Source organism: Trichomycterus rosablanca, chromosome 2 (genome assembly GCF_030014385.1).
Source record: "Trichomycterus rosablanca isolate fTriRos1 chromosome 2, fTriRos1.hap1, whole genome shotgun sequence".
Classification (NCBI taxonomy): Eukaryota; Metazoa; Chordata; class Actinopteri; order Siluriformes; family Trichomycteridae; genus Trichomycterus; species Trichomycterus rosablanca.
Window position 1 is genome coordinate 56912022 of NC_085989.1, and position 9800 is coordinate 56921821.

The following is a 9800-nucleotide window of genomic DNA, read 5'->3' on the forward strand; positions in this document are numbered from 1 at the left end:
CACCCGGACCACATCAGCAGTGGGCACCAGGGGAAATTCAACCTCCCCAGTGGGCACTGAATGCCAGGTATAAGCTGCAGTGGGCGCTTTGCTGCGTGTAGCGTCTCCAATAGGTACAGGAGGTTTCGCGAACTTCCCTATACCAAAATCAGAGGGGTTCCCTCCTGTAAATTTGGCTCTCATCATGAGGCCCTCAAATACCTTAACCGAGTTCAGCTCAACTCCCTTCTCAGACCAGAGCTGCCTAGCCCATTCTCGAGCTGCACCTCTCAGCCGATACATCATAAAAAATACCTTGTGTGTTTCTTATTGGCTGAGGGTCAAGAAGGCTTTGCAGGTAGAGCTGGCTCTGAAGAAGGAAGCCTTCGGCCCAAGGATCATTTCCATCATAGGGAGCTGGCCTACCGAGCGGGAATGTCTGAGGGAACCTCATGGAGTCAAATTCGGGGAAGCCTGGAACATAAAGCATCTCGCTGTGTCCTAGTTAGTGGGAAGCTATTATGTAACGCGGGGACGAGGACAAGACAATGGGGTGGACACACACAAGCAGAGATGTACAAACAAACTAAGATTTATTAATAACAAAACATGATACAAACGGAGCAAACAAGACTGACAAGACTAACAGGGCTAAACAAACTAACAAGGCTTAACTAAACTAGGCTAGCAAGGCTAATGCTAACTAACTTAAGCTAAATAAGCTAACCTAAACCCTAAGCTAATAATGCTAAACTAAACATACAATAAAGTGAGCTAAACTACACTAAACACAGCTAACAAGACTAACACGACTAAGCTAACTAGACTAGCAAAGCTAAGCTAACAAGTCAAACAAGACTAAGCTAACAAGAGTGACAAGAGAAACAAGATTAACAAGAGTAACCAGGGTAACAAAGCAAAAGACAAAGGCAAAAACAAACCAGGTCGGACTCCAAACCACACCAAGAGTATCTGGGGAAAATAGCTTCCAATGTCTGTTCTCCAGCTCCCCTCTTAAGTAGAGGGCAGCTGGAGCTAATTAGTCAAAATAAACCAATCAGAAAGGGGGTGTGGCTCACAGAGAGGGGGGCGTGGCACACAGGAGCTCATTGTGACGAAGACTCAGCTATGCACAGCAGAAGTCCTATGGAATACCACAAGCTGGGCTAAAGCTTACTGTCACAGGCTGGTGAGTGCCTTGCATAAGAGGCAGCTTCTTTTAGATATTTGTAGGGTGGGAACAAGAAATTACTACATGCTGAATTTTGCTTCACAAGACCTTGTGTGTCGACTTTAAATGATTCTTAAAAGAGTGTCGTTATGACTTTGGTATGCAGCCTCCACCAGCCCAGAAGAGTACTGCACTGTGACCCAGAATAAAGGAAAGTAGGTCAAAAGTATCTGTTGATGCATGCTCAATAATCCAGGTACACAAATCCACAAAGTTGTATCAGTTCATCTGGACACAAGTTTGTTGTAGAGATACGTTTCGTCACTCAATCCGAATGACTTCTTCAGTCAACTTGTGTCCAGATGAACCGATTAAACTTTGTGGATAGGTCAAAAGTACTAATATAGCAGTGGTTCTCTACACCCATATCTTATCACTTAGTTGAATAAGAACAGCCAGAGAATTAGTATTACATAGAAGTAGGCTTAAACTGATAGAACTATTTTTGTATAAAAATATTTGCTGCATTAAGACGTCTTAAAGATTTCCGTGTTATGCTGACTGTATATGATGTTTATGGTGATAGTTACTGTAAATTGCTGGTTTATAAATAAATAAATTTAAGTATAAAAACGGGAGTACATGTGTTTTGTTAGTTTTTTATATAAAGAATTGTCTATGCATTTATGTCTAGTTCAACATGAAAAGTAAATGTATTCTATACATCACAGTGTTTAAGTAAAGTAAAATTTACTTGTATAGCAGTTTTTACAATAGACCCCGTCTCATAACAACTTTATAGATTCCAGGACCAAAAAAAATCCTGTTGACCAAGCCGAGGGCAACAGTGACGAGGAAACACTCCCTACATATTTTTGAGAGGAACTAGACTCAACAGAAACCTCCATCCCTCTTGGGTAGCCTAGAGCATCATTTGTTTTAATTAGAATTTTATTAAATAGTAGTTATACATATGAATAAATAAAATCAAAGTTATAGTGAGTCAGAGGCATTAAGAATTTCATAAGAGTTTGTAATATAGTGTAGTTCTGGACATTGTGGGTTCACTCACTGCACTTCCCATCACATCCAGAAGTCCAGCAGGAATGGCATCATTGGCGGGGCATCCTTAAACATACCGGCTTCAGCCTTCAGCCTCAAGTGGGCAAAAAAGATAACATGAATAATAGTAAGAATAGTAATTAGTAATTAGATAGTAAAATAGTTAGAATAGTTAAAATAGATAGATAGTAAAATAGTAATTAAAAGGTTAACATCGGCAGAACAGCGGTAAAACACGCTGTTCACCAGAGTTGAGATCTCGAATACATTGTATCGAACCTCGGCTCTGCCCTGCCGGCTGAGGCTGAGTGGCTACATGAACAACGATTGGCCTGTTGTTCAAATAAGGGGCGGGACTAAGCCGGATGGGGACTCTCAGACTAGTGCGATTACGACCTCTGCTGGCTGGTTGGTGGCGCCTGCATGGAGATGGGGAAGGAGTGCGGTAGAGGGCGTGGTCCTCCGTGCACAGCGCTCTATCGCACTATGCTCGTCAAGTGTAGGTGATAAGATGTTCGATTGTTGCTGTGCACGTATTGGAGGAGGCGTGGAACAGCCTCGTCCTCCCCAATCAGGAACAAGGACCAGCATTAGTGAGAGAAAGACTGACGGGTAGAAATTGGATGCTCTAAAACAGGGGTGTCAAACTCAATTTCACCAAGGGCCACATCAGCATTATTGTGGCCCTCAAAGGGCCGATTGTAACGTATCCTGCTGTGATTGCAGTCTGTTGTTTTTCTTGGAGGCCGAATTCTGCATTTATATTGCCCTTTTTTACCACAGACACGGCCTCATAACACAAGAGACGCACCGGTTTCTCTTCCTGAAGCACAAACTTTTCATTTTCATTAAATTTCCTCCTTCTGCTTAATTTTCTTACTTCTCTTCTTGTACATTTTGGGATTATGTGTAAATATTTCTTAACATCATCTACTGGCGGGCTGTGTCACTTTGCAGGTCACAAAATCAGCAAGCATTTTGAGAGATGCGGTTAATGTTGGATTTTACAGTGTATTTTAAGACAATTGTTCTGCCCTCACTAATAGTTTATCCCCCTTGCTCAGCTAGACAGACAGACAGCTAGACAGACAGACTATTCTCTTCAGAATACAGTCGGTTTTATTTGCTTCCAAGCTGTGTGATACACTGTGTGCACCAGAATGAGGTAAAAATAAAAACAATAAAGAACTTAATACAGTAAAAGCACACAGCTGTAGTCAAGTGTTACATCTGGTACAATATGAGATTTAACCAAACGTAAAATAATGCTAACGAGTTAGCATTTTGTGTAAATATACTAATTGCTATAGTAACGGTAACAATTGTATTTAATTAGGGTAAATTTGTAACTAAAACGCTGTGATATACTCACTAAACATTTATAAACAACTGAGAATATAAACGCCACTACTTACAGACGATGCTTTATTATACTGCAAGATAATTATTTATATTTATTATTATTGTTTACATTACTACCCGCGTTCTTTTGCCGTAAAAGTCACATGGCTTCTTAGCAAAGGTTAAAGTTAGTTGCCATGACTACGATGTCGCCGGTTGCCGTTTAAAGGCGCAGGTGTCCTATTAAATTATAAGCGCGTCTCTGTAACGACTCGAACCATCACAACAATCATACAGTCGTTTAAGCTCTCGCGGGCCACATAAAATGACGTGGCGGGCCGGATCTGGCCCGCGGGCCGTGAGTTTGACACCCCTGCTCTAAAACATGGGAGAAAAAGGGGTAAAAATAAATAAATAAAAATGTTAACATGATATGAACAAATGTCAACAGTACAGATCCTGCCCCCCACGTCCTGTATAATTATTACAGCCTAACTGAAAAAGAGAACTTCCTGGTTTGTATAGACTAATCTAAACATCTAGGTAAACAAGTATGTTTTGACCGAATCACCTAATCTTTAACAGAGGCTGGGAGATTATTCCAAAGTTGTGGGGCTGTAGATAAGAACACTCATCTGTCAGCAGTACATTTTTAATTTAAGTAACTATAAGTAACCCTGCACCTTGTGAACAAAGTAAATGTGCTGGATTGTAGTGATCAATAAGTTCACTCACTGGAGCCAGACCATGTAGCGCTTTATAGGTTACTAAAAGTATTTTATAATTAATGAAGAATTTAACTGGCAGCCAGTGTAGAGATGATAGAACAGGTGGTTAGCACTCGAGCTGCGGCATTTTGAACCAACTGGAGTTTGGAGTTTTAATTATAAGCACATTTACAAAATAACAGATTCTATTCTTAATGGGACAACACATGGTTATAAATGTAATAGCATCTGGAAGAACAGAAGCTGAGGTAAGCAGCGGTTATGGATTTTTATTTGCTGTGTTTTGGCCGCTGTGCTGTGATTTATCGCGTTTTTCTTTTGCAGTGAAAACAAAACGTATCAGTTTAAGCTTTTAACTGGAACCTAGGAAAGTAAAACGGCAAAATACAGGCGCTTATCTGTTTTTGATCTGAACTTACAGATTATTTCTTTATTTTTTACTCGACATTTCCAATATATGTTTTGTGTAGATTATATTGACTTGTGACTCGACTCGGACTCTAGCCTAAAGACTCGTGACTTGACTCGGATTTGTATTTTGTGACTTGTAAACATCTCTGCTGTGGCGTGTGGTTGTTTCACGGGGTGTGTCCTAGTGTGTCCTGTGATGCTGAACCCTCCGTGACTGTGACCATAAAAACGGTAAGTTTAAATGAATGCACCATTCAGTAGATAATCGAGACATAAATGTCACATAAAACCTTTTCTACAAATAAGAAAATGAAATCAGATCTCACAGTAGAATGATGAGCAGTTACAGCATACTCACAAAATAAACTCCAATCTTATTCTGTAAAGGTTGTTCTTATTTTGACACTATGTAAAAGATGTGAAGTTTAAACATTTAGGTACTTTTAATTTGACACTACACCTCTAGTGGTTCTTTGAAGCTACCCTCTTAGGTGAACGGCAGTTGGCGCGAACACAGAGGAAGAAGCGGGAGAGTTGTGAGTGTGAGAAAGAGAAAACCTATAAATTTAGCCCCTAACTAGAGTGGGAACAAGGTATTTTCTTTTTAATTCATGGTTTTCCCATGCATTCTTTGTTTTATATTATAAATAGATTTGTTGATTACGGTTTGAAGTTATTGCATGAATAGCGTTTTTTACTGCGTTAGCACTGCGCTAATGTTAGCAATGGGAGTATGTCATTGTACCTGTGTTTGTTTTGTTTCATTTCCTGTGACATGCAACATAAGTATAATTTGAATTTAAAGTAAGGCTCTTTGGCATTTAAAGTCCTTAAGTTTTATTTAATATGATTTAAATAATGCTTTATTTTAGTATTGTATTAAAAATGTATATATGGATATTTGTAAATGTAATTATATTTATATTTGTACAGTCAAAGGTGCATAATTTGTATTTTCTTCGAATTATTGATGTATGTTTTATTTTGATCTTATTTTTTTTTAGCTCTTCCGGTGTGTTTGTGAAATCACACAGTATTCAAATTCTTCATAAACCATCAATTGACCACCATTATTCTGATTGGGTGGCTACAGTAACAGAGGACGAGCTGAATGGATGATGTTTGGTGTAATTCTATAAGAGGACAGTAGGTAGCGCTGTTATATTATGAAAGTTCCATCTTGATTAAAGTTTAGTTCAGATAAACTCACTTTTGATTTGGACTGGAACGAAATGGCGTCGAATAACGGTAAGATCCAAATGACCTTCATTAATAATGAAATGTGTTCATCCGCGTTCTATCTGTTAAATGTGTTTATTTATAAGATAGAACTAAACTGTGTGTAAATGTGTAACGAGTCTCTAAACCTGAAATAGAAACAGGATCATATAACACAGGGTTTTACACTGCTACTGTCATTTTACACCATTTCTCCATGTAAACAACACATAAGTCAGTGAAACAGTAAAAATCATTCTATTTATTTTATTTCTTCTTAAATATTTATGTTTATAACCTCCACTGTAAAATATTGCTTACACTTCTAAACATGCTGGGTTATTTGGTTATTTGGCAACCCGGCTCTGGGTAAATATAGGACTGAACACACCCTGGATTATTTTAACTCAGCTTGTTGTGTTGTTTACTCCAATACTGATATATAAATGATGATACTAATACTGCTACTGTTACTACTACTACTTCTGATAATCATTATTATAATAATAACAGTTTTTATTATTTAGAATAAATGTTTATTTTCAGTAACTACTTTGTCACCTTGAGGTCACAGTTTATATTAGAATGTTTTACATGTCTGGTTTGTGTTTTTTGTCTCTATGTACAACCCCAAATCAGAAAAAGTTGGGACTGTATGGAAAATGCAATTAAAATAAAAACACAGACATTTACTTTGACTTTTATTTGATGTCAGACAGGATGAACCTGAAATATTTCATGTTTTATCTGCTCAGCTTCATTTCATGTATTAATAAACATCCACATCCAAACAAAAATTTGGGACCGGGGCAATTTAGAGCTAATAATGAGGTGAAAAACTAAATAATGATGTGATGTAAACAGGTGATTGTGATCATGGTTTGGTACAAAAGCAGCATCCAGGAAAGGCTGAGAGTCTCTGATGAGTAAAGATGATCAGAGGATCCAGTTTGTCCACAAATGTGTGAGAAAATGATTGAAATGCTCAAAAACAATGAACCTCAAAGAAGGATTGGAAGACTTTTCGACCAAAGACGAAAAGGACCATCCAGACTGTTATCAGCAACATGTCCAAAAACCAGGGTGTATCATGGTATGAGGGTGTGTCAGTACCAGGGTGTATCATGGTATGAGGGTGTGTGGGGTGTGTCAGTACCAGGGTCTGTTATGGTATGGGGGGGTGTCAGTACCAGGGTGTGTCATGGTATGGGGGGGTGTCAGTACCAGGATCTGTTATGGTATGGGGGTGTGTCCAAGGACGGATTAAGGATAGTCTGGGCCCCTGGGCAAAGAGCTGCCCAGGGCCCCCAACACCCCACCCCCACCCCGCGCACCCCCCCTCCAAAAACATAAATAAATTAATACATTAAACAACCTGTCAATAACTAACTTTAACACAAGAATCTATTTTATATACGTTTCTTTCTACTCTTCTTTCTTGCAAAGTCATCCACTAATTCATCAAAATTAAGCTGTCTGACCAAATCTGATTCAATGGCCAGAAGTGACAGTGAGTTCAGGCAGTTTTGGCGCATCCTAATCCTGAGTTCATTCTTAATACGAGCCAGTTTGGAGAATGAACGCGCACCTTCACAATTTGTGATAGGCACAGTCAAAAAAAGTCTAAGTGCTATGTAGACATTTGGAAAGGTTGACTGTAAATTCAAATTTATCATGGTTTTGAGCATTTTACTAGGACATTTTTCTTTTTCTGTTATGAATGATTTGTATTGTATCAATTCATCTGCCAGGCTCATGTTCAGATCTGAAGAATATGCTGCAGCGAGTGAGTTAGCCTTTAAAGTGAGCTCTCTGTTGGACATATTGTCAGGCATGAAAAGAACATCAAATAGCTCAGTTAAGTGTGTGTATGCATTCAAACGGTGGTTGAGACAGGACACAAGTTTGACAACATTGAAAGTTTCGATTCGAAACTTGTCCTTTCCATTAAATGCTACACCTGGCTCTGCACTATCATCAGACATAATTTTGCGCTTCTTTGTACGGTGGAGGTCATGCCTGTACTCTTGGGAGACAGCAGTGGTCACCAAACCAAAATTGTGCTACTCAGTAAAATTAGCTTGCAGTTCTGTTGTATGAAAAGGCACTTTTCCTTTCATGCATTCCTTTAGAGCTAGAGTGGCCACTGGTCTCTTTACTGTTGTTTATTAAAGGGGAAACATGAAACTAGTCAAATGGCTTGTTGTGTTCACATAAGTGAAATCACACCCTTGGCCAAATTCACTCAATTTAATCGGTGTCAAATATAGCATTCATCAGACAAATTGCTTGTCTTAAATTTAAATAATTGCAAAATTGCTAAATTAATTTGTGTCTCTGCGCTTAAGAGAAATTGAACATAATAATTTTGAAACAATACAAATTCAGAAACATTAAATAAGGACCTGAATCGCATATTTGCAACAAAACGTCTGTTATGAAATATGGTAGCTTGCCTGGCAATTTGTAGGTCCCTAGAAAGTCAAGGAGCCATGGTAAACGACTTCTATGGAAGTCAAGGGCCCCATAGCAGGGGCCCTCGTGATCAAGGGCCCTCTAATGGTATGCCCTGCTCTTCTCTAGGGCCCCCTGGTAGGGGCTCTCATAACCAGGGCCCTCTAAAAATATGCCCCCCTCTTTCCTAGGACCCCTAATAGCCAGAAGTCGAAGTCAGAGCAGTGCCACAACGCCTCATCCATTTTCATAAGGGGCCCAAAAGCATGGCTAGGGGCCCAAAAAGCATGGCTAGAGGCCCTGGGGTCAAAGTCCCTAATAGTCAGAGGATCCTTAAAATGGAGGGCCCTCGGAAATAAAAATATATTGTATCATAAATGTTGATAGGCATCGCAACATGTTTTGGGCCAGGGCCCCCCCGGGGCCCCCTGATCTCAAGGGCCCCTGGGCGCTGGCCCCACTGGCCCGGTCAGTAATCCAGCCATGGGTGTGTCAGTACCAGGGTGTTATGGTATGGGGGGTGTCAGTACCAGGATCTGTCATGGTATAGGGGGTGTGTCAGTACCAGGGTGTGTCATGGTATGGGGGTGTGTCAGTACCAGGGTGTGTCATGGTATGGGGGTGTGTCAGTACCAGGGTGTGTCATGGTATGGGGTGTGTCAGTACCAGGGTCTGTCATGGTATGGGGGTGTGTCAGTACCAGGGACTGTCATGGTATGGGGGTGTGTCAGTACCAGAATGTGTCATGGTATGGGGGTGTGTCAGTACCAGGGTCTGTCATGGTGTGAGGGTGTGTCAGTACCAAGGTGTATCATGATATGGTGGTGTATCAGTACCAGGGTCTGTCATGGTGTGGGGGTGTGTCAGTACCAGGATTTGTCATGGTATGGGGGTGTGTCAGTACCAGGGTCTGTCATGGTATGGGGGTGTGTCAGTACCACGGTCTGTCATGGTGTGGGGGGGTGTCAGTACCACGGTCTGTCATGGTATGGGGGTGTGTCAGTACCAGGATGTGTCATGGTATGTGGGTGTGTCAGTACCAGGGTGTGTCATGGTGTGGGGGTGTGTCAGTACCAGGATGTGTCATGGTATGGGGGTGTGTCAGTACCAGGGTGTATCATGGTATGGGGGTGTGTCAGTACATGGGTGTGTCATGGTATGGGGGTGTGTCAGTACCAGGGTGTGTCATGGTATGGGGGGGTGTCAGTACCAGGGTGTGCCATGGTGTGGGGGTGTGTCAGTACCAGGGTCTGTCATGGTGTGGGGGTGTTTCAGTACCAGGATGTGTCATGGTATGGGGGTGTGTCAGTACCAGGGTGTGTCATGGTATGGGGGGGTGTCAGTACCAGGGTGTGTCATGGTATGGGGGTGTGTCAGTACCAGGGTCTGTCATGGTATGAGGGGTGTATCAGTACCAGGGTCTGTCATGGTATGTG